General features: G+C 44.6%; 7 non-coding genes across 7 annotated transcripts; all 7 read left to right on the top strand.

The window, feature by feature from the left end:
* The first annotated feature begins 1,535 nt into the window (after nt 1-1,535).
* LOC130310152 (U2 spliceosomal RNA) lies at nt 1,536-1,726 on the top strand. The gene has a single exon (XR_008858707.1). It is a non-coding gene; the product is annotated as a U2 spliceosomal RNA (small nuclear RNA).
* Nucleotides 1,727-3,815: 2,089 nt separating this feature from the next.
* On the top strand, nt 3,816-4,006 carry LOC130310151 (U2 spliceosomal RNA). The gene has a single exon (XR_008858706.1). It is a non-coding gene; the product is annotated as a U2 spliceosomal RNA (small nuclear RNA).
* A 6,896-nt stretch (nt 4,007-10,902) lies between these two features.
* On the top strand, nt 10,903-11,095 carry LOC130310158 (U2 spliceosomal RNA). Its single transcript, XR_008858712.1, has one exon. It is a non-coding gene; the product is annotated as a U2 spliceosomal RNA (small nuclear RNA).
* Nucleotides 11,096-13,180: 2,085 nt separating this feature from the next.
* On the top strand, nt 13,181-13,371 carry LOC130310150 (U2 spliceosomal RNA). Its single transcript, XR_008858705.1, has one exon. It is a non-coding gene; the product is annotated as a U2 spliceosomal RNA (small nuclear RNA).
* Nucleotides 13,372-15,456: 2,085 nt separating this feature from the next.
* LOC130310149 (U2 spliceosomal RNA) lies at nt 15,457-15,647 on the top strand. Its single transcript, XR_008858704.1, has one exon. It is a non-coding gene; the product is annotated as a U2 spliceosomal RNA (small nuclear RNA).
* Nucleotides 15,648-17,738: 2,091 nt separating this feature from the next.
* Nucleotides 17,739-17,929, top strand: LOC130310148 (U2 spliceosomal RNA). The gene has a single exon (XR_008858703.1). It is a non-coding gene; the product is annotated as a U2 spliceosomal RNA (small nuclear RNA).
* Nucleotides 17,930-20,358: 2,429 nt separating this feature from the next.
* LOC130310168 (U2 spliceosomal RNA) lies at nt 20,359-20,549 on the top strand. Its single transcript, XR_008858719.1, has one exon. It is a non-coding gene; the product is annotated as a U2 spliceosomal RNA (small nuclear RNA).
* Nucleotides 20,550-22,311: the final 1,762 nt, after the last annotated feature.

Here is a 22,311-nt window from a genome sequence, read left to right as displayed (position 1 = left end):
AATGCTTCCAGCCATCCATTGCACTAATGGATTGGTCATCAGCTGGCTGTCTATGTCCCGCATCAATATAGACCAAAGTACAGAGGGTTAGGCTATGCTATTGTGCACCTACCTGATGCATCAGAAGGTGCGAGGCCCTTGCTAAATTCTGTGCACAGACTTTGAGATCTATACTTTAGACTGTATCTAAACCTGCTCCAACATGGACTGACATTCTGGCCTACTTTCAGCCGATGCGACTTGTCTGTCGCTGAACAGTCGCTTTTTATGTATTCAGCACCTATGTATAATGTTGTAAAAATGCTCTAGAAGCTAAAGTCGCAGAAATGTCACACATATTTGGCCTGCAACTTTCTGTGCGACAAATTCAGACAGGAAAAATCAGTATAAATCCTTAGAAAATTATCCCCCAGTGTCTCCATCTGCTGGCGGTATTGAATAAGCATTGCTGCACTGATGGGGTATGCATTAGACGAAAAAAAAGAAGAAAAAGAAGAATAATACGCCCAGAAAAGAGGCGAAAAGGAGAAAAACGTAAAAAAACGTGAAAAAAAAGTAAGAGGAAGAGAAGGGAAAAAAAGGTGGAAATGGGTTTAAAAGTGATTTCGGCGGAGAATATATATATATATATATATATATATATATATATATATATATATATACGCGCACACACACACATATATATAAACGTATTCTCCGTTGAGATATTGCAGCCGCTGCTGTGTCCAGGCCCAGGAGCCTTAGCACTGTGCTGTGATGTCACTCAATACCACTGACATCACTAGGTGTAAACAACATCTCTCCTTTGCTGTGTATGTGACTATGGAGCTGTTTGGTGATGTCGTCTATTATGGCCTTCATAGAAGCAACAGGAGATTGTTGCATCCATCTAGAACCCTCAGAACTACAGTGCTATGATGTCACTCACTTCCACAGGCCTTGCAGAGTGTAAACAACAACAACCCAGCTTTGTTGTGTATGTAACCATAGGGATTTGTGATGTCACCTAGAACCTTCACAGCAGCGACAGCTTTATGAGGAGCATCAGCACTGCTCTGCCTGAGCAGAACCATCACCGCCATAGGTTGTCAAATAACCCGGATTTAACCCACACAGGTAAGTCCAATGGGGTGCAGGCATGTCCTCTATGCTTACAGCTTCCCGTGGGTGTTGGTTTGATACCGTTTGGGGACAGCCAAGGAGGCATCTGCAGGCAACAAAGGTAGGTGTGTGCTTGTGTGTGTGTTTCCTATGCAGATCCTAAGCCCAGTGTCACATGCAAGTAGGAGGAGTAAGAAGGGTTCCTGGCAAATCCGGGTTATGGATTGCATTTAAAAAGGCCCCGTGGGAGTGCAATGGGCCCCTGTCTTGCTGCTTAGCAATAATGGTATGGGTTTAGGTTCTGCTGTGTGTACTGGTGGTTGACTGCCCCCCAGCCCAGAGTGTGCATGGAAAATTGTCTGGCAGCCTCCCTGACAGCAAGCAGTGATAGTGCCCATGAAGGGGACCTTGTTGGGCCCGCCCCTTTCACGGTTATCGCTTCTCGGCCTTTTGGCTAAGATCAAGTGTAGTATCTGTTCTTATCAGTTTAATATCTGATACGTCCCCTATCTGGGGACCATATATTAAATGGATTTTTGAGAACGGGGGCCGATTTCGAAGCTTGCTTCCGTCGCCCTATGCATTGACCCGATATGGCAGTATCTTCGGGTACAGTGCACCACCCCCTTACAGGGTTAAAAAGAAAGATTCCTACTTTCATTGCTACCTGCTTGCTGGCTAGCCAGCTAGCCAGCCCTGTGGGCCTTGCTGCTGCAGCCAAAAAACAAAAGGTGGTGCTGCTGCTGCTGCTTCTGCTGCTTCTGCTTGTGTCTGGCCGCTGTTGGAGCGTCCAGGCACAGGACTTCTGCTGCTGCTGACTAAATGGCCTCCTTAATTGGATCATTTGAGTAGCCAGCACACCTGTGCAGGTAGGGCATGACATGATAGGCAGCTGCCTTGATAGCGGGTGGGTGCTGAATGTTCCTAATTGACAAAATAAGATTAATGCTTATGAAGAAATATAAAATCTCATCCCTTCCCCAATATCGCGCCACACCCCTACCCCTTAATTCCCTGGTTGAACTTGATGGACATATGTCTTTTTTCGACCGTACTAACTATGTAACTATGTAACATAACATGGGGGGGGGGGGGGGGGGTCTCCTGGCTGTTCACACAGGTGTGTCATTGCTGTACATTGACCATGCATTGCTTCTGTGGTATTGCAAAGGCAAAGACAAATGCTTCCAGCCATCCATTGCACTAATGGATTGGTCATCAGCTGGCTGTCTATGTCCCGCATCAATATAGACCAAAGTACAGAGGGTTAGGCTATGCTATTGTGCACCTACCTGATGCATCAGAAGGTGCGAGGCCCTTGCTAAATTCTGTGCACAGACTTTGAGATCTATACTTTAGACTGTATCTAAACCTGCTCCAACATGGACTGACATTCTGGCCTACTTTCAGCCGATGCGACTTGTCTGTCGCTGAACAGTCGCTTTTTATGTATTCAGCACCTATGTATAATGTTGTAAAAATGCTCTAGAAGCTAAAGTCGCAGAAATGTCACACATATTTGGCCTGCAACTTTCTGTGCGACAAATTCAGACAGGAAAAATCAGTATAAATCCTTAGAAAATTATCCCCCAGTGTCTCCATCTGCTGGCGGTATTGAATAAGCATTGCTGCACTGATGGGGTATGCATTAGACGAAAAAAAAGAAGAAAAAGAAGAATAATACGCCCAGAAAAGAGGCGAAAAGGAGAAAAACGTAAAAAAACGTGAAAAAAAAGTAAGAGGAAGAGAAGGGAAAAAAAGGTGGAAATGGGTTTAAAAGTGATTTCGGCGGAGAAATATATATATATATATATATATATATATATATATATATATATATACGCGCACACACACACATATATATAAACGTATTCTCCGTTGAGATATTGCAGCCGCTGCTGTGTCCAGGCCCAGGAGCCTTAGCACTGTGCTGTGATGTCACTCAATACCACTGACATCACTAGGTGTAAACAACATCTCTCCTTTGCTGTGTATGTGACTATGGAGCTGTTTGGTGATGTCGTCTATTATGGCCTTCATAGAAGCAACAGGAGATTGTTGCATCCATCTAGAACCCTCAGAACTACAGTGCTATGATGTCACTCACTTCCACAGGCCTTGCAGAGTGTAAACAACAACAACCCAGCTTTGTTGTGTATGTAACCATAGGGATTTGTGATGTCACCTAGAACCTTCACAGCAGCGACAGCTTTATGAGGAGCATCAGCACTGCTCTGCCTGAGCAGAACCATCACCGCCATAGGTTGTCAAATAACCCGGATTTAACCCACACAGGTAAGTCCAATGGGGTGCAGGCATGTCCTCTATGCTTACAGCTTCCCGTGGGTGTTGGTTTGATACCGTTTGGGGACAGCCAAGGAGGCATCTGCAGGCAACAAAGGTAGGTGTGTGCTTGTGTGTGTGTTTCCTATGCAGATCCTAAGCCCAGTGTCACATGCAAGTAGGAGGAGTAAGAAGGGTTCCTGGCAAATCCGGGTTATGGATTGCATTTAAAAAGGCCCAGTGGGAGTGCAATGGGCCCCTGTCTTGCTGCTTAGCAATAATGGTATGGGTTTAGGTTCTGCTGTGTGTACTGGTGGTTGACTGCCCCCCAGCCCAGAGTGTGCATGGAAAATTGTCTGGCAGCCTCCCTGACAGCAAGCAGTGATAGTGCCCATGAAGGGGACCTTGTTGGGCCCGCCCCTTTCACGGTTATCGCTTCTCGGCCTTTTGGCTAAGATCAAGTGTAGTATCTGTTCTTATCAGTTTAATATCTGATACGTCCCCTATCTGGGGACCATATATTAAATGGATTTTTGAGAACGGGGGCCGATTTCGAAGCTTGCTTCCGTCGCCCTATGCATTGACCCGATATGGCAGTATCTTCGGGTACAGTGCACCACCCCCTTACAGGGTTAAAAAGAAAGATTCCTACTTTCATTGCTACCTGCTTGCTGGCTAGCCAGCTAGCCAGCCCTGTGGGCCTTGCTGCTGCAGCCAAAAAACAAAAGGTGGTGCTGCTGCTGCTGCTTCTGCTGCTTCTGCTTGTGTCTGGCCGCTGTTGGAGCGTCCAGGCACAGGACTTCTGCTGCTGCTGACTAAATGGCCTCCTTAATTGGATCATTTGAGTAGCCAGCACACCTGTGCAGGTAGGGCATGACATGATAGGCAGCTGCCTTGATAGCGGGTGGGTGCTGAATGTTCCTAATTGACAAAATAAGATTAATGCTTATGAAGAAATATAAAATCTCATCCCTTCCCCAATATCGCGCCACACCCCTACCCCTTAATTCCCTGGTTGAACTTGATGGACATATGTCTTTTTTCGACCGTACTAACTATGTAACTATGTAACATAACATGGGGGGGGGGGGGGGGGGTCTCCTGGCTGTTCACACAGGTGTGTCATTGCTGTACATTGACCATGCATTGCTTCTGTGGTATTGCAAAGGCAAAGACAAATGCTTCCAGCCATCCATTGCACTAATGGATTGGTCATCAGCTGGCTGTCTATGTCCCGCATCAATATAGACCAAAGTACAGAGGGTTAGGCTATGCTATTGTGCACCTACCTGATGCATCAGAAGGTGCGAGGCCCTTGCTAAATTCTGTGCACAGACTTTGAGATCTATACTTTAGACTGTATCTAAACCTGCTCCAACATGGACTGACATTCTGGCCTACTTTCAGCCGATGCGACTTGTCTGTCGCTGAACAGTCGCTTTTTATGTATTCAGCACCTATGTATAATGTTGTAAAAATGCTCTAGAAGCTAAAGTCGCAGAAATGTCACACATATTTGGCCTGCAACTTTCTGTGCGACAAATTCAGACAGGAAAAATCAGTATAAATCCTTAGAAAATTATCCCCCAGTGTCTCCATCTGCTGGCGGTATTGAATAAGCATTGCTGCACTGATGGGGTATGCATTAGACGAAAAAAAAGAAGAAAAAGAAGAATAATACGCCCAGAAAAGAGGCGAAAAGGAGAAAAACGTAAAAAAACGTGAAAAAAAAGTAAGAGGAAGAGAAGGGAAAAAAAGGTGGAAATGGGTTTAAAAGTGATTTCGGCGGAGAATATATATATATATATATATATATATATATATATATATATATATATATATATATATATACGCGCACACACACACATATATATAAACGTATTCTCCGTTGAGATATTGCAGCCGCTGCTGTGTCCAGGCCCAGGAGCCTTAGCACTGTGCTGTGATGTCACTCAATACCACTGACATCACTAGGTGTAAACAACATCTCTCCTTTGCTGTGTATGTGACTATGGAGCTGTTTGGTGATGTCGTCTATTATGGCCTTCATAGAAGCAACAGGAGATTGTTGCATCCATCTAGAACCCTCAGAACTACAGTGCTATGATGTCACTCACTTCCACAGGCCTTGCAGAGTGTAAACAACAACAACCCAGCTTTGTTGTGTATGTAACCATAGGGATTTGTGATGTCACCTAGAACCTTCACAGCAGCGACAGCTTTATGAGGAGCATCAGCACTGCTCTGCCTGAGCAGAACCATCACCGCCATAGGTTGTCAAATAACCCGGATTTAACCCACACAGGTAAGTCCAATGGGGTGCAGGCATGTCCTCTATGCTTACAGCTTCCCGTGGGTGTTGGTTTGATACCGTTTGGGGACAGCCAAGGAGGCATCTGCAGGCAACAAAGGTAGGTGTGTGCTTGTGTGTGTGTTTCCTATGCAGATCCTAAGCCCAGTGTCACATGCAAGTAGGAGGAGTAAGAAGGGTTCCTGGCAAATCCGGGTTATGGATTGCATTTAAAAAGGCCCCGTGGGAGTGCAATGGGCCCCTGTCTTGCTGCTTAGCAATAATGGTATGGGTTTAGGTTCTGCTGTGTGTACTGGTGGTTGACTGCCCCCCAGCCCAGAGTGTGCATGGAAAATTGTCTGGCAGCCTCCCTGACAGCAAGCAGTGATAGTGCCCATGAAGGGGACCTTGTTGGGCCCGCCCCTTTCACGGTTATCGCTTCTCGGCCTTTTGGCTAAGATCAAGAGGTGCGAGGTGGATTGCAGGAGCTATCCCTTGCGGGGGCTACTGTGAATTGTGCGATAATGGCTTTCCAGAGCCGAATTAATTACCTGAAAGATGGAGAGACCAGGATAAAGAATGGATTTCGTGTGGATATCCTTGAAAGTGCATTGGACAAGTTCAGCTTGGAACATCTTGTGAAGAACATCTTCCTAAAGACCTTGCTGGTGAAAAAGCAGGATATTCTATGTCTGCAGCAGCATGGGAGAGCTTCATATGTCCTTGTGCTTGAATCTCACAGCGCCTGTCAGAATCTGCACTACCAATTAAAGTCCAAGCTGAATTCACCTGAGCTGGATGGACTTACCTTCACTGTGTTATACACTGCAGGAGAGACAAACCTGGTGGTGTTCATGTACAATCCGTATGTGAATCTGGCTGACATTGGGCGCTTTCTCCAGAGATATTGCTCTGAGGTGAAAGGAGGAGAGAAAATCTTCAATACAGAGGATCTCTGGACTGGTAAATACAAGTTCCGTGTGAAGTTTAGAGCTGATCCTGATGGAATTGAGGGCATGCAACATCCGCCCTCCAGCTTTACAATTGGCAGAGACAGAGGCTACCTGTTTTATAACAACATGCCGGAATTTTGCAGAAAATGCAGGAGCTTTGGCCACAGACAGGATGCTTGCACTTCACCATCTGTGCAGTTCTGTGGTCGCTGCGGCAAAGCTGGACATACCTCAGGAGGTTGCACGGAGGAGGTGGTGTGCAATCTCTGCGGGCAACGTGGACATGTGTTCAAAGACTGTCTGTACAGGTCCAGAACTTGGGCGGAGGTCGCTGCATCATCTTGTGACCAGGCTGCTGCTGCTGCTGCTGCTGCTATTGCTGCCACACCCGAGGCTGGATCCAAACCTGTGGACACTATTCAGACTGCGGATCCTGTTCCTGTTGCTGTTACTGTTGGGTCTGTTCAGACTGCAGTCTCTGCAGTTAAAAAGAAAGAGACTGTAAAACCTGCTGCTGTAAAGCCAGATGTTATCCAGCGGAAAGTTGGTGGCAGTGAACCCCGTGCTGTCCCTGCTGTCACCATGGGGGCGGTGGAGTCGGTGGTCGCTGTCACTGAGTCGGACTTTGCCGAGTCAGATATGGAGCAGGGATCATCTGTGGCTACACTTGCAAGAGACTGGTCAGAGGAAATGGAGGTTGAAGACTTGAAAAAAAAGAGAAAGAAAGATCCTGTTGTCTCAGATGTGAACAGTGGCCAAACAAAACGGTTACTGGTTGCACCATCTCAAGTAATCCAGGAACTTACATCTCCTGAGTCTGAGGCAGCAACTCCTGAAAAGGGTTAAATGGCTACCATCAGCATTGCCTCGCTTAATACGAGAGGAATAAAGAGTCCTGCAAGGAGGGCTGCTTTTTTTTCATTTTTGTCAACTTTGAATGCAAGAATTTTTCTAATTCAAGAATGTGGAATTTATCATCACATGAATTATGAATACCTGAGAACTGACTGGATATATGGCCCATCTATCTGGTCAGGTGACAACTCAAACAAGAACTCTGGAGTTGGAATACTTTTTAAGGGCCAGGACTTTAACATCATGTCCTTTGTGGAAATTGTGCCTGGGAGGGCTTTGCTTGTGAATGTACAATATAATGGAGTGGAGTTGAGGATTATTAACATCTATGCCTCCCCTGTTAAAGAAGAAAGATCCTCCCTCCTAGAGATTGTGCAGTTGTATTTGCATGGAGCTACCTCTCTTGTCTTGGGAGGAGATTTTAACTGTGTGTTGCCTGATGAGAGGAGAGTCTCTGGGTCTGTGAGAAAAGACAAGACTGAAGTGCAGCTGAAGAATCTAATTCAGGACAACAGATTGCAAGATGCCTGGAGAAGTCAAAACCCATCTGACCCTGGTTACACCTGGGAAAGTAACATCTATAAATCCAGAATTGACTTTGTCCTTATTTCTGAAAATATAAAAATAAATAATGCTAAACTCACAGATAATGTCTTGTCTGACCACAAACTTCTCTCTGTGGAAATTTACTTACCTGATGTCATCAAAGGGAAAGGTGTTTGGAGACTGAACTCACAGCTCCTAGAAGATGAAGTCATAAAGAGAGACTTTGTTATTTATTATAAAAGACTAAAAAATCTCCAACAGCGGTTTGCATCAATGCTGGACTGGTGGGAGCATGCAAAGGCCAAAATAAAAGAATTTTTTATGCGTGCTGGTGTGAACAAAGCCAAGGAGAAGCAAAGGTGGTTTAAAAGGCTAAACACAAAACTGCAAACCTGTTACCAGCTGAGGAGCATTGGTGTGAACATGGATGATACAATTGTAAAGGTGAAAGAGGAGATAAAGAAAGCTGTGGAAGGAAAAGGTAAAGAAATTATTTATAATGCAAAAGTGGAACATATGGAAAAAAATGAGACTTGCTCACGCTTCTTTTTAAAGAAACTTGTTGAAAAGAAAGAATTAATAAAAAATCTTGATGGTGAGACTACTAAAGATGGACTTTTAAATAAAGCACACAGTTTTTATCATGATCTTTTTAGTGAAAAACACATTGACTCTGACTTTTTACCCGAAGTAATGGACTCTGTGCAATATTGTCTGAGTGATCAGGACAAAGATGTTTTGTGCAATAGTGTGAATATGGCTGAAGTGGAAAGTGCAGTAAAGAGTTTTTTAAAAGGGAAAACTCCTGGATCTGATGGATTACAAATAGAATTTTACCTGTCTTTTTGGGAAATTTTAAAGTCTGATTTTTATGCTGTTCTTAAAGAGGTTTTTAACTGTGAGAAGCTGCCTGAGTCCTGGAGGAGTGGTGTGGTGACTTTGTTGTACAAGAAAGGAGACAAGACAAAGCTAGAAAATTGGAGACCAATCACTCTACTCAATGTGGACTATAAAATTTTTGCAAAAATCTTGGTCAACCGCATGAAGCTAGTGATTGAGACGGTGATCCACCCTGACCAAGTATGTGGTGTCCCAGGGCGTGCAGTGTGGGAGCATCTCAATGTCATCAGAGATGCCATCTGGTACCAGCAGGAGCGCCAACAGAAGCTTGCAGTGTTATCTCTTGATTTTATGAAAGCATATGACAGAGTTTCCCACCAGCATTTATGGACTGTTTTAAAAAAGATGGGTTTTCCAGAGAGTTTTATCAAGCATGTTGCACTTTTATACAATGACTGCTTTAGCAAAATTTTAGTCAATGGGTTTTTATCTGAAGATGTTTTACTGAGTTCGGGCGTTAAGCAAGGATGCCCTTTGTCACCGCTGCTATTTATATGTGCAATAGAACCCCTACTGGCTATGCTGAGAAAGGACAAGGTGATCAGAGGGGTCCCCATACCAGGGGGTAATGGACAGTTTACGAAAACCCTTGCATATATGGATGATGTGACCATTTTATGTGACTCAGAAGTATCTGTCAGAAGAGCCTTGATGAAGACTGAATTTTTTTGCCAAGCATCTGCTTTTAAACTAAATATTGCTAAATGTGAATGTTTGGGGATTGGGAAGTGGTCAAATACAGACATCCCCCAACTAAAGATCCAGAGTGAGAAAATAAAGGTTTTAGGAGTGGTTTTTAATGCAAAAAATGATGGAGAGGAGAGTTGGAACATTATTAAAGAAAAGGTACAGAAAAAAATTGACTTTTGGAAGCTTAGGAAACTATCAATTGAAGGGAAGCTTTTAATTATACGTTCCTTGCTTTTACCTGTTTTATTGTACCTTAACACAGTGTTTCCTCCATCAGAGACTGTTCTTAAAAACCTGCAAAAACAATTTTTTCATTTTATCTGGAGTTCAAGGATGGAAAAACTCAAGAGAGACATTATGTACAAGCTGCACAAAAATGGAGGTAAAAACGTTCCTAATCTTAAAAATTTTTTATACCTGAAGTTTTTTAGCATGTGTTTTAAGACTGTTTTATCCTCTAAACAATGGACATTTTATCTAAAGTATGCTGCTGGTGATATATTTAGAAAAAGAAAATGGATTCACCTACCTCAGACATCCCCTGTTTTAATCATACCTCCAAAGCACTATATGGTTTTAGAGAAAGTGATTCGTCTGTATAACTTGAAAGACATGGACATTGAGATTCTCAAGCATCCCAAAAGAATAGAGATGGAGCTCAGGAGATCGGAGCAAACCTCTGGGATTTTAAACTTCTCTAAAACAAAATGTGACAGAGTGTGGAGGATGGTTAATGCACCGTATCTGGAGAATTGCAATAAAGATCTTGCATGGTCAATAGCACATGAGTGTGTACCTACCAGACACTTTCAGCACAGACGGGGATTGTGCAATACTTCAAGATGTCCAAGAGGAAGCTGTGGAGGAGAAGAGACAGTCTTACATGTGTTTTGGAACTGTTTTTATGCTCAAGAGGTGTGGAAAAGTGTGGCGAGTCTTTTAATGTTTCTTACCGGTCTAAAGACTTTTAATCATGAAGTTGTTTTATTCGGGAATTTTACGAGTCAAAATAAAGATACAGAGAGAGTGATATGGACTGTTGTGAATACCGTCAAGAATGCCTTATGGAAGTCTCGCAATATTTTGGTTTTCCAGAAAGACTTGATTAGTGAAAGTGACTGTTTTAAACTTGCACTGAGTGATCTTTTTGTCTACTATTTATTGGACAAAAAGAGACTGGGGGCCCAGAAAGCTAATTCACTTTGGCACTTTAGTCGTTGGAATGCAATAATGTGATATGTAATATGATGCATTTTGAATAGTAGTGAAAGTTTACTTGTATGTATTTCTTGTTTTTGCACTTTACTAATAAAAACGTAAAAAATCTGTTCTTATCAGTTTAATATCTGATACGTCCCCTATCTGGGGACCATATATTAAATGGATTTTTGAGAACGGGGGCCGATTTCGAAGCTTGCTTCCGTCGCCCTATGCATTGACCCGATATGGCAGTATCTTCGGGTACAGTGCACCACCCCCTTACAGGGTTAAAAAGAAAGATTCCTACTTTCATTGCTACCTGCTTGCTGGCTAGCCAGCTAGCCAGCCCTGTGGGCCTTGCTGCTGCAGCCAAAAAACAAAAGGTGGTGCTGCTGCTGCTGCTTCTGCTGCTTCTGCTTGTGTCTGGCCGCTGTTGGAGCGTCCAGGCACAGGACTTCTGCTGCTGCTGACTAAATGGCCTCCTTAATTGGATCATTTGAGTAGCCAGCACACCTGTGCAGGTAGGGCATGACATGATAGGCAGCTGCCTTGATAGCGGGTGGGTGCTGAATGTTCCTAATTGACAAAATAAGATTAATGCTTATGAAGAAATATAAAATCTCATCCCTTCCCCAATATCGCGCCACACCCCTACCCCTTAATTCCCTGGTTGAACTTGATGGACATATGTCTTTTTTCGACCGTACTAACTATGTAACTATGTAACATAACATGGGGGGGGGGGGGGGGTCTCCTGGCTGTTCACACAGGTGTGTCATTGCTGTACATTGACCATGCATTGCTTCTGTGGTATTGCAAAGGCAAAGACAAATGCTTCCAGCCATCCATTGCACTAATGGATTGGTCATCAGCTGGCTGTCTATGTCCCGCATCAATATAGACCAAAGTACAGAGGGTTAGGCTATGCTATTGTGCACCTACCTGATGCATCAGAAGGTGCGAGGCCCTTGCTAAATTCTGTGCACAGACTTTGAGATCTATACTTTAGACTGTATCTAAACCTGCTCCAACATGGACTGACATTCTGGCCTACTTTCAGCCGATGCGACTTGTCTGTCGCTGAACAGTCGCTTTTTATGTATTCAGCACCTATGTATAATGTTGTAAAAATGCTCTAGAAGCTAAAGTCGCAGAAATGTCACACATATTTGGCCTGCAACTTTCTGTGCGACAAATTCAGACAGGAAAAATCAGTATAAATCCTTAGAAAATTATCCCCCAGTGTCTCCATCTGCTGGCGGTATTGAATAAGCATTGCTGCACTGATGGGGTATGCATTAGACGAAAAAAAAGAAGAAAAAGAAGAATAATACGCCCAGAAAAGAGGCGAAAAGGAGAAAAACGTAAAAAAACGTGAAAAAAAAGTAAGAGGAAGAGAAGGGAAAAAAAGGTGGAAATGGGTTTAAAAGTGATTTCGGCGGAGAAATATATATATATATATATATATATATATATATATATATATATACGCGCACACACACACATATATATAAACGTATTCTCCGTTGAGATATTGCAGCCGCTGCTGTGTCCAGGCCCAGGAGCCTTAGCACTGTGCTGTGATGTCACTCAATACCACTGACATCACTAGGTGTAAACAACATCTCTCCTTTGCTGTGTATGTGACTATGGAGCTGTTTGGTGATGTCGTCTATTATGGCCTTCATAGAAGCAACAGGAGATTGTTGCATCCATCTAGAACCCTCAGAACTACAGTGCTATGATGTCACTCACTTCCACAGGCCTTGCAGAGTGTAAACAACAACAACCCAGCTTTGTTGTGTATGTAACCATAGGGATTTGTGATGTCACCTAGAACCTTCACAGCAGCGACAGCTTTATGAGGAGCATCAGCACTGCTCTGCCTGAGCAGAACCATCACCGCCATAGGTTGTCAAATAACCCGGATTTAACCCACACAGGTAAGTCCAATGGGGTGCAGGCATGTCCTCTATGCTTACAGCTTCCCGTGGGTGTTGGTTTGATACCGTTTGGGGACAGCCAAGGAGGCATCTGCAGGCAACAAAGGTAGGTGTGTGCTTGTGTGTGTGTTTCCTATGCAGATCCTAAGCCCAGTGTCACATGCAAGTAGGAGGAGTAAGAAGGGTTCCTGGCAAATCCGGGTTATGGATTGCATTTAAAAAGGCCCCGTGGGAGTGCAATGGGCCCCTGTCTTGCTGCTTAGCAATAATGGTATGGGTTTAGGTTCTGCTGTGTGTACTGGTGGTTGACTGCCCCCCAGCCCAGAGTGTGCATGGAAAATTGTCTGGCAGCCTCCCTGACAGCAAGCAGTGATAGTGCCCATGAAGGGGACCTTGTTGGGCCCGCCCCTTTCACGGTTATCGCTTCTCGGCCTTTTGGCTAAGATCAAGTGTAGTATCTGTTCTTATCAGTTTAATATCTGATACGTCCCCTATCTGGGGACCATATATTAAATGGATTTTTGAGAACGGGGGCCGATTTCGAAGCTTGCTTCCGTCGCCCTATGCATTGACCCGATATGGCAGTATCTTCGGGTACAGTGCACCACCCCCTTACAGGGTTAAAAAGAAAGATTCCTACTTTCATTGCTACCTGCTTGCTGGCTAGCCAGCTAGCCAGCCCTGTGGGCCTTGCTGCTGCAGCCAAAAAACAAAAGGTGGTGCTGCTGCTGCTGCTTCTGCTGCTTCTGCTTGTGTCTGGCCGCTGTTGGAGCGTCCAGGCACAGGACTTCTGCTGCTGCTGACTAAATGGCCTCCTTAATTGGATCATTTGAGTAGCCAGCACACCTGTGCAGGTAGGGCATGACATGATAGGCAGCTGCCTTGATAGCGGGTGGGTGCTGAATGTTCCTAATTGACAAAATAAGATTAATGCTTATGAAGAAATATAAAATCTCATCCCTTCCCCAATATCGCGCCACACCCCTACCCCTTAATTCCCTGGTTGAACTTGATGGACATATGTCTTTTTTCGACCGTACTAACTATGTAACTATGTAACATAACATGGGGGGGGGGGGGGGGGGTCTCCTGGCTGTTCACACAGGTGTGTCATTGCTGTACATTGACCATGCATTGCTTCTGTGGTATTGCAAAGGCAAAGACAAATGCTTCCAGCCATCCATTGCACTAATGGATTGGTCATCAGCTGGCTGTCTATGTCCCGCATCAATATAGACCAAAGTACAGAGGGTTAGGCTATGCTATTGTGCACCTACCTGATGCATCAGAAGGTGCGAGGCCCTTGCTAAATTCTGTGCACAGACTTTGAGATCTATACTTTAGACTGTATCTAAACCTGCTCCAACATGGACTGACATTCTGGCCTACTTTCAGCCGATGCGACTTGTCTGTCGCTGAACAGTCGCTTTTTATGTATTCAGCACCTATGTATAATGTTGTAAAAATGCTCTAGAAGCTAAAGTCGCAGAAATGTCACACATATTTGGCCTGCAACTTTCTGTGCGACAAATTCAGACAGGAAAAATCAGTATAAATCCTTAGAAAATTATCCCCCAGTGTCTCCATCTGCTGGCGGTATTGAATAAGCATTGCTGCACTGATGGGGTATGCATTAGACGAAAAAAAAGAAGAAAAAGAAGAATAATACGCCCAGAAAAGAGGCGAAAAGGAGAAAAACGTAAAAAAACGTGAAAAAAAAGTAAGAGGAAGAGAAGGGAAAAAAAGGTGGAAATGGGTTTAAAAGTGATTTTGGCGGAGAAATATATATATATATATATATATATATATATATATATATATACGCGCACACACACACATATATATAAACGTATTCTCCGTTGAGATATTGCAGCCGCTGCTGTGTCCAGGCCCAGGAGCCTTAGCACTGTGCTGTGATGTCACTCAATACCACTGACATCACTAGGTGTAAACAACATCTCTCCTTTGCTGTGTATGTGACTATGGAGCTGTTTGGTGATGTCGTCTATTATGGCCTTCATAGAAGCAACAGGAGATTGTTGCATCCATCTAGAACCCTCAGAACTACAGTGCTATGATGTCACTCACTTCCACAGGCCTTGCAGAGTGTAAACAACAACAACCCAGCTTTGTTGTGTATGTAACCATAGGGATTTGTGATGTCACCTAGAACCTTCACAGCAGCGACAGCTTTATGAGGAGCATCAGCACTGCTCTGCCTGAGCAGAACCATCACCGCCATAGGTTGTCAAATAACCCGGATTTAACCCACACAGGTAAGTCCAATGGGGTGCAGGCATGTCCTCTATGCTTACAGCTTCCCGTGGGTGTTGGTTTGATACCGTTTGGGGACAGCCAAGGAGGCATCTGCAGGCAACAAAGGTAGGTGTGTGCTTGTGTGTGTGTTTCCTATGCAGATCCTAAGCCCAGTGTCACATGCAAGTAGGAGGAGTAAGAAGGGTTCCTGGCAAATCCGGGTTATGGATTGCATTTAAAAAGGCCCCGTGGGAGTGCAATGGGCCCCTGTCTTGCTGCTTAGCAATAATGGTATGGGTTTAGGTTCTGCTGTGTGTACTGGTGGTTGACTGCCCCCCAGCCCAGAGTGTGCATGGAAAATTGTCTGGCAGCCTCCCTGACAGCAAGCAGTGATAGTGCCCATGAAGGGGACCTTGTTGGGCCCGCCCCTTTCACGGTTATCGCTTCTCGGCCTTTTGGCTAAGATCAAGTGTAGTATCTGTTCTTATCAGTTTAATATCTGATACGTCCCCTATCTGGGGACCATATATTAAATGGATTTTTGAGAACGGGGGCCGATTTCGAAGCTTGCTTCCGTCGCCCTATGCATTGACCCGATATGGCAGTATCTTCGGGTACAGTGCACCACCCCCTTACAGGGTTAAAAAGAAAGATTCCTACTTTCATTGCTACCTGCTTGCTGGCTAGCCAGCTAGCCAGCCCTGTGGGCCTTGCTGCTGCAGCCAAAAAACAAAAGGTGGTGCTGCTGCTGCTGCTTCTGCTGCTTCTGCTTGTGTCTGGCCGCTGTTGGAGCGTCCAGGCACAGGACTTCTGCTGCTGCTGACTAAATGGCCTCCTTAATTGGATCATTTGAGTAGCCAGCACACCTGTGCAGGTAGGGCATGACATGATAGGCAGCTGCCTTGATAGCGGGTGGGTGCTGAATGTTCCTAATTGACAAAATAAGATTAATGCTTATGAAGAAATATAAAATCTCATCCCTTCCCCAATATCGCGCCACACCCCTACCCCTTAATTCCCTGGTTGAACTTGATGGACATATGTCTTTTTTCGACCGTACTAACTATGTAACTATGTAACATAACATGGGGGGGGGGGGGGGGGGTCTCCTGGCTGTTCACACAGGTGTGTCATTGCTGTACATTGACCATGCATTGCTTCTGTGGTATTGCAAAGGCAAAGACAAATGCTTCCAGCCATCCATTGCACTAATGGATTGGTCATCAGCTGGCTGTCTATGTCCCGCATCAATATAGACCAAAGTACAGAGGGTTAGGCTATGCTATTGTGCACCTACCTGATGCATCAGAAGGTGCGAGGCCCTTGCTAAATTCTGTGCACAGACTTTGAGATCTATACTTTAGACTGTATCTAAACCTGCTCCAACATGGACTGACATTCTGGCCTACTTTCAGCCGATGCGACTTGTCTGTCGCTGAACAGTCGCTTTTTATGTATTGAGCACCTATGTATAATGTTGTAAAAATGCTCTAGAAGCTAAAGTCGCAGAAATGTCACACATATTTGGCCTGCAACTTTCTGTGCGACAAATTCAGACAGGAAAAATCAGTATAAATCCTTAGAAAATTATCCCCCAGTGTCTCCATCTGCTGGCGGTATTGAATAAGCATTGCTGCACTGATGGGGTATGCATTAGACGAAAAAAAAGAAGAAAAAGAAGAATAATATGCCCAGAAAAGAGGCGAAAAGGAGAAAAACGTAAAAAAACGTGAAAAAAAAGTAAGAGGAAGAGAAGGGAAAAAAAGGTGGAAATGGGTTTAAAAGTGATTTCGGCGGAGAAATATATATATATATATATATATATATATATATATATATATATATATACGCGCACACACACACATATATATAAACGTATTCTCCGTTGAGATATTGCAGCCGCTGCTGTGTCCAGGCCCAGGAGCCTTAGCACTGTGCTGTGATGTCACTCAATACCACTGACATCACTAGGTGTAAACAACATCTCTCCTTTGCTGTGTATGTGACTATGGAGCTGTTTGGTGATGTCGTCTATTATGGCCTTCATAGAAGCAACAGGAGATTGTTGCATCCATCTAGAACCCTCAGAACTACAGTGCTATGATGTCACTCACTTCCACAGGCCTTGCAGAGTGTAAACAACAACAACCCAGCTTTGTTGTGTATGTAACCATAAGGATTTGTGATGTCACCTAGAACCTTCACAGCAGCGACAGCTTTATGAGGAGCATCAGCACTGCTCTGCCTGAGCAGAACCATCACCGCCATAGGTTGTCAAATAACCCGGATTTAACCCACACAGGTAAGTCCAATGGGGTGCAGGCATGTCCTCTATGCTTACAGCTTCCCGTGGGTGTTGGTTTGATACCGTTTGGGGACAGCCAAGGAGGCATCTGCAGGCAACAAAGGTAGGTGTGTGCTTGTGTGTGTGTTTCCTATGCAGATCCTAAGCCCAGTGTCACATGCAAGTAGGAGGAGTAAGAAGGGTTCCTGGCAAATCCGGGTTATGGATTGCATTTAAAAAGGCCCCGTGGGAGTGCAATGGGCCCCTGTCTTGCTGCTTAGCAATAATGGTATGGGTTTAGGTTCTGCTGTGTGTACTGGTGGTTGACTGCCCCCCAGCCCAGAGTGTGCATGAAAAATTGTCTGGCAGCCTCCCTGACAGCAAGCAGTGATAGTGCCCATGAAGGGGACCTTGTTGGGCCCGCCCCTTTCACGGTTATCGCTTCTCGGCCTTTTGGCTAAGATCAAGTGTAGTATCTGTTCTTATCAGTTTAATATCTGATACGTCCCCTATCTGGGGACCATATATTAAATGGATTTTTGAGAACGGGGGCCGATTTCGAAGCTTGCTTCCGTCGCCCTATGCATTGACCCGATATGGCAGTATCTTCGGGTACAGTGCACCACCCCCTTACAGGGTTAAAAAGAAAGATTCCTACTTTCATTGCTACCTGCTTGCTGGCTAGCCAGCTAGCCAGCCCTGTGGGCCTTGCTGCTGCAGCCAAAAAACAAAAGGTGGTGCTGCTGCTGCTGCTTCTGCTGCTTCTGCTTGTGTCTGGCCGCTGTTGGAGCGTCCAGGCACAGGACTTCTGCTGCTGCTGACTAAATGGCCTCCTTAATTGGATCATTTGAGTAGCCAGCACACCTGTGCAGGTAGGGCATGACATGATAGGCAGCTGCCTTGATAGCGGGTGGGTGCTGAATGTTCCTAATTGACAAAATAAGATTAATGCTTATGAAGAAATATAAAATCTCATCCCTTCCCCAATATCGCGCCACACCCCTACCCCTTAATTCCCTGGTTGAACTTGATGGACATATGTCTTTTTTCGACCGTACTAACTATGTAACTATGTAACATAACATGGGGGGGGGGGGGGGGGGTCTCCTGGCTGTTCACACAGGTGTGTCATTGCTGTACATTGACCATGCATTGCTTCTGTGGTATTGCAAAGGCAAAGACAAATGCTTCCAGCCATCCATTGCACTAATGGATTGGTCATCAGCTGGCTGTCTATGTCCCGCATCAATATAGACCAAAGTACAGAGGGTTAGGCTATGCTATTGTGCACCTACCTGATGCATCAGAAGGTGCGAGGCCCTTGCTAAATTCTGTGCACAGACTTTGAGATCTATACTTTAGACTGTATCTAAACCTGCTCCAACATGGACTGACATTCTGGCCTACTTTCAGCCGATGCGACTTGTCTGTCGCTGAACAGTCGCTTTTTATGTATTCAGCACCTATGTATAATGTTGTAAAAATGCTCTAGAAGCTAAAGTCGCAGAAATGTCACACATATTTGGCCTGCAACTTTCTGTGCGACAAATTCAGACAGGAAAAATCAGTATAAATCCTTAGAAAATTATCCCCCAGTGTCTCCATCTGCTGGCGGTATTGAATAAGCATTGCTGCACTGATGGGGTATGCATTAGACGAAAAAAAAGAAGAAAAAGAAGAATAATACGCCCAGAAAAGAGGCGAAAAGGAGAAAAACGTAAAAAAACGTGAAAAAAAAGTAAGAGGAAGAGAAGGGAAAAAAAGGTGGAAATGGGTTTAAAAGTGATTTTGGCGGAGAAATATATATATATATATATATATATATATATATATATATATATAATCCCAAAATAAAGCAGCACTACTTATCCAGTCCAACCAAAAAATTGGTGCCAGCGTCCCAAAGGACTTGATCAGAGTCCATCCAAGATAAAAACCAGATACAGGCGCAGCACTCCAACAAAATAAGTGATTTAATGTCTCATGTCAGCATTACAACGTTTCAGCTCCTCCTGGAGCCTTTTTCAAGCATGACATGTCATGCTTGAAAAAGGCTCCAGGAGGAGCTGAAACGTTGTAATGCTGACATGAGACATTAAATCACTTATTTTGTTGGAGTGCTGCGCCTGTATCTGGTTTTTATATATATATATATATATATATATATATATATATATATATATACGCGCACACACACACATATATATAAACGTATTCTCCGTTGAGATATTGCAGCCGCTGCTGTGTCCAGGCCCAGGAGCCTTAGCACTGTGCTGTGATGTCACTCAATACCACTGACATCACTAGGTGTAAACAACATCTCTCCTTTGCTGTGTATGTGACTATGGAGCTGTTTGGTGATGTCGTCTATTATGGCCTTCATAGAAGCAACAGGAGATTGTTGCATCCATCTAGAACCCTCAGAACTACAGTGCTATGATGTCACTCACTTCCACAGGCCTTGCAGAGTGTAAACAACAACAACCCAGCTTTGTTGTGTATGTAACCATAGGGATTTGTGATGTCACCTAGAACCTTCACAGCAGCGACAGCTTTATGAGGAGCATCAGCACTGCTCTGCCTGAGCAGAACCATCACCGCCATAGGTTGTCAAATAACCCGGATTTAACCCACACAGGTAAGTCCAATGGGGTGCAGGCATGTCCTCTATGCTTACAGCTTCCCGTGGGTGTTGGTTTGATACCGTTTGGGGACAGCCAAGGAGGCATCTGCAGGCAACAAAGGTAGGTGTGTGCTTGTGTGTGTGTTTCCTATGCAGATCCTAAGCCCAGTGTCACATGCAAGTAGGAGGAGTAAGAAGGGTTCCTGGCAAATCCGGGTTATGGATTGCATTTAAAAAGGCCCCGTGGGAGTGCAATGGGCCCCTGTCTTGCTGCTTAGCAATAATGGTATGGGTTTAGGTTCTGCTGTGTGTACTGGTGGTTGACTGCCCCCCAGCCCAGAGTGTGCATGGAAAATTGTCTGGCAGCCTCCCTGACAGCAAGCAGTGATAGTGCCCATGAAGGGGACCTTGTTGGGCCCGCCCCTTTCACGGTTATCGCTTCTCGGCCTTTTGGCTAAGATCAAGTGTAGTATCTGTTCTTATCAGTTTAATATCTGATACGTCCCCTATCTGGGGACCATATATTAAATGGATTTTTGAGAACGGGGGCCGATTTCGAAGCTTGCTTCCGTCGCCCTATGCATTGACCCGATATGGCAGTATCTTCGGGTACAGTGCACCACCCCCTTACAGGGTTAAAAAGAAAGATTCCTACTTTCATTGCTACCTGCTTGCTGGCTAGCCAGCTAGCCAGCCCTGTGGGCCTTGCTGCTGCAGCCAAAAAACAAAAGGTGGTGCTGCTGCTGCTGCTTCTGCTGCTTCTGCTTGTGTCTGGCCGCTGTTGGAGCGTCCAGGCACAGGACTTCTGCTGCTGCTGACTAAATGGCCTCCTTAATTGGATCATTTGAGTAGCCAGCACACCTGTGCAGGTAGGGCATGACATGATAGGCAGCTGCCTTGATAGCGGGTGGGTGCTGAATGTTCCTAATTGACAAAATAAGATTAATGCTCATGAAGAAATATAAAATCTCATCCCTTCCCCAATATCGCGCCACACCCCTACCCCTTAATTCCCTGGTTGAACTTGATGGACATATGTCTTTTTTCGACCGTACTAACTATGTAACTATGTAACATAACATGGGGGGGGGGGGGGGGTCTCCTGGCTGTTCACACAGGTGTGTCATTGCTGTACATTGACCATGCATTGCTTCTGTGGTATTGCAAAGGCAAAGACAAATGCTTCCAGCCATCCATTGCACTAATGGATTGGTCATCAGCTGGCTGTCTATGTCCCGCATCAATATAGACCAAAGTACAGAGGGTTAGGCTATGCTATTGTGCACCTACCTGATGCATCAGAAGGTGCGAGGCCCTTGCTAAATTCTGTGCACAGACTTTGAGATCTATACTTTAGACTGTATCTAAACCTGCTCCAACATGGACTGACATTCTGGCCTACTTTCAGCCGATGCGACTTGTCTGTCGCTGAACAGTCGCTTTTTATGTATTCAGCACCTATGTATAATGTTGTAAAAATGCTCTAGAAGCTAAAGTCGCAGAAATGTCACACATATTTGGCCTGCAACTTTCTGTGCGACAAATTCAGACAGGAAAAATCAGTATAAATCCTTAGAAAATTATCCCCCAGTGTCTCCATCTGCTGGCGGTATTGAATAAGCATTGCTGCACTGATGGGGTATGCATTAGACGAAAAAAAAGAAGAAAAAGAAGAATAATACGCCCAGAAAAGAGGCGAAAAGGAGAAAAACGTAAAAAAACGTGAAAAAAAAGTAAGAGGAAGAGAAGGGAAAAAAAGGTGGAAATGGGTTTAAAAGTGATTTCGGCGGAGAAATATATATATATATATATATATATATATATATATATATATACGCGCACACACACACATATATATAAACGTATTCTCCGTTGAGATATTGCAGCCGCTGCTGTGTCCAGGCCCAGGAGCCTTAGCACTGTGCTGTGATGTCACTCAATACCACTGACATCACTAGGTGTAAACAACATCTCTCCTTTGCTGTGTATGTGACTATGGAGCTGTTTGGTGATGTCGTCTATTATGGCCTTCATAGAAGCAACAGGAGATTGTTGCATCCATCTAGAACCCTCAGAACTACAGTGCTATGATGTCACTCACTTCCACAGGCCTTGCAGAGTGTAAACAACAACAACCCAGCTTTGTTGTGTATGTAACCATAGGGATTTGTGATGTCACCTAGAACCTTCACAGCAGCGACAGCTTTATGAGGAGCATCAGCACTGCTCTGCCTGAGCAGAACCATCACCGCCATAGGTTGTCAAATAACCCGGATTTAACCCACACAGGTAAGTCCAATGGGGTGCAGGCATGTCCTCTATGCTTACAGCTTCCCGTGGGTGTTGGTTTGATACCGTTTGGGGACAGCCAAGGAGGCATCTGCAGG

Source organism: Hyla sarda, unplaced genomic scaffold (assembly GCF_029499605.1).
Source record: "Hyla sarda isolate aHylSar1 unplaced genomic scaffold, aHylSar1.hap1 scaffold_1556, whole genome shotgun sequence".
NCBI classification, from domain to species: domain Eukaryota; kingdom Metazoa; phylum Chordata; class Amphibia; order Anura; family Hylidae; genus Hyla; species Hyla sarda.
This window is presented reverse-complemented; position numbering and strand designations above follow the sequence as displayed.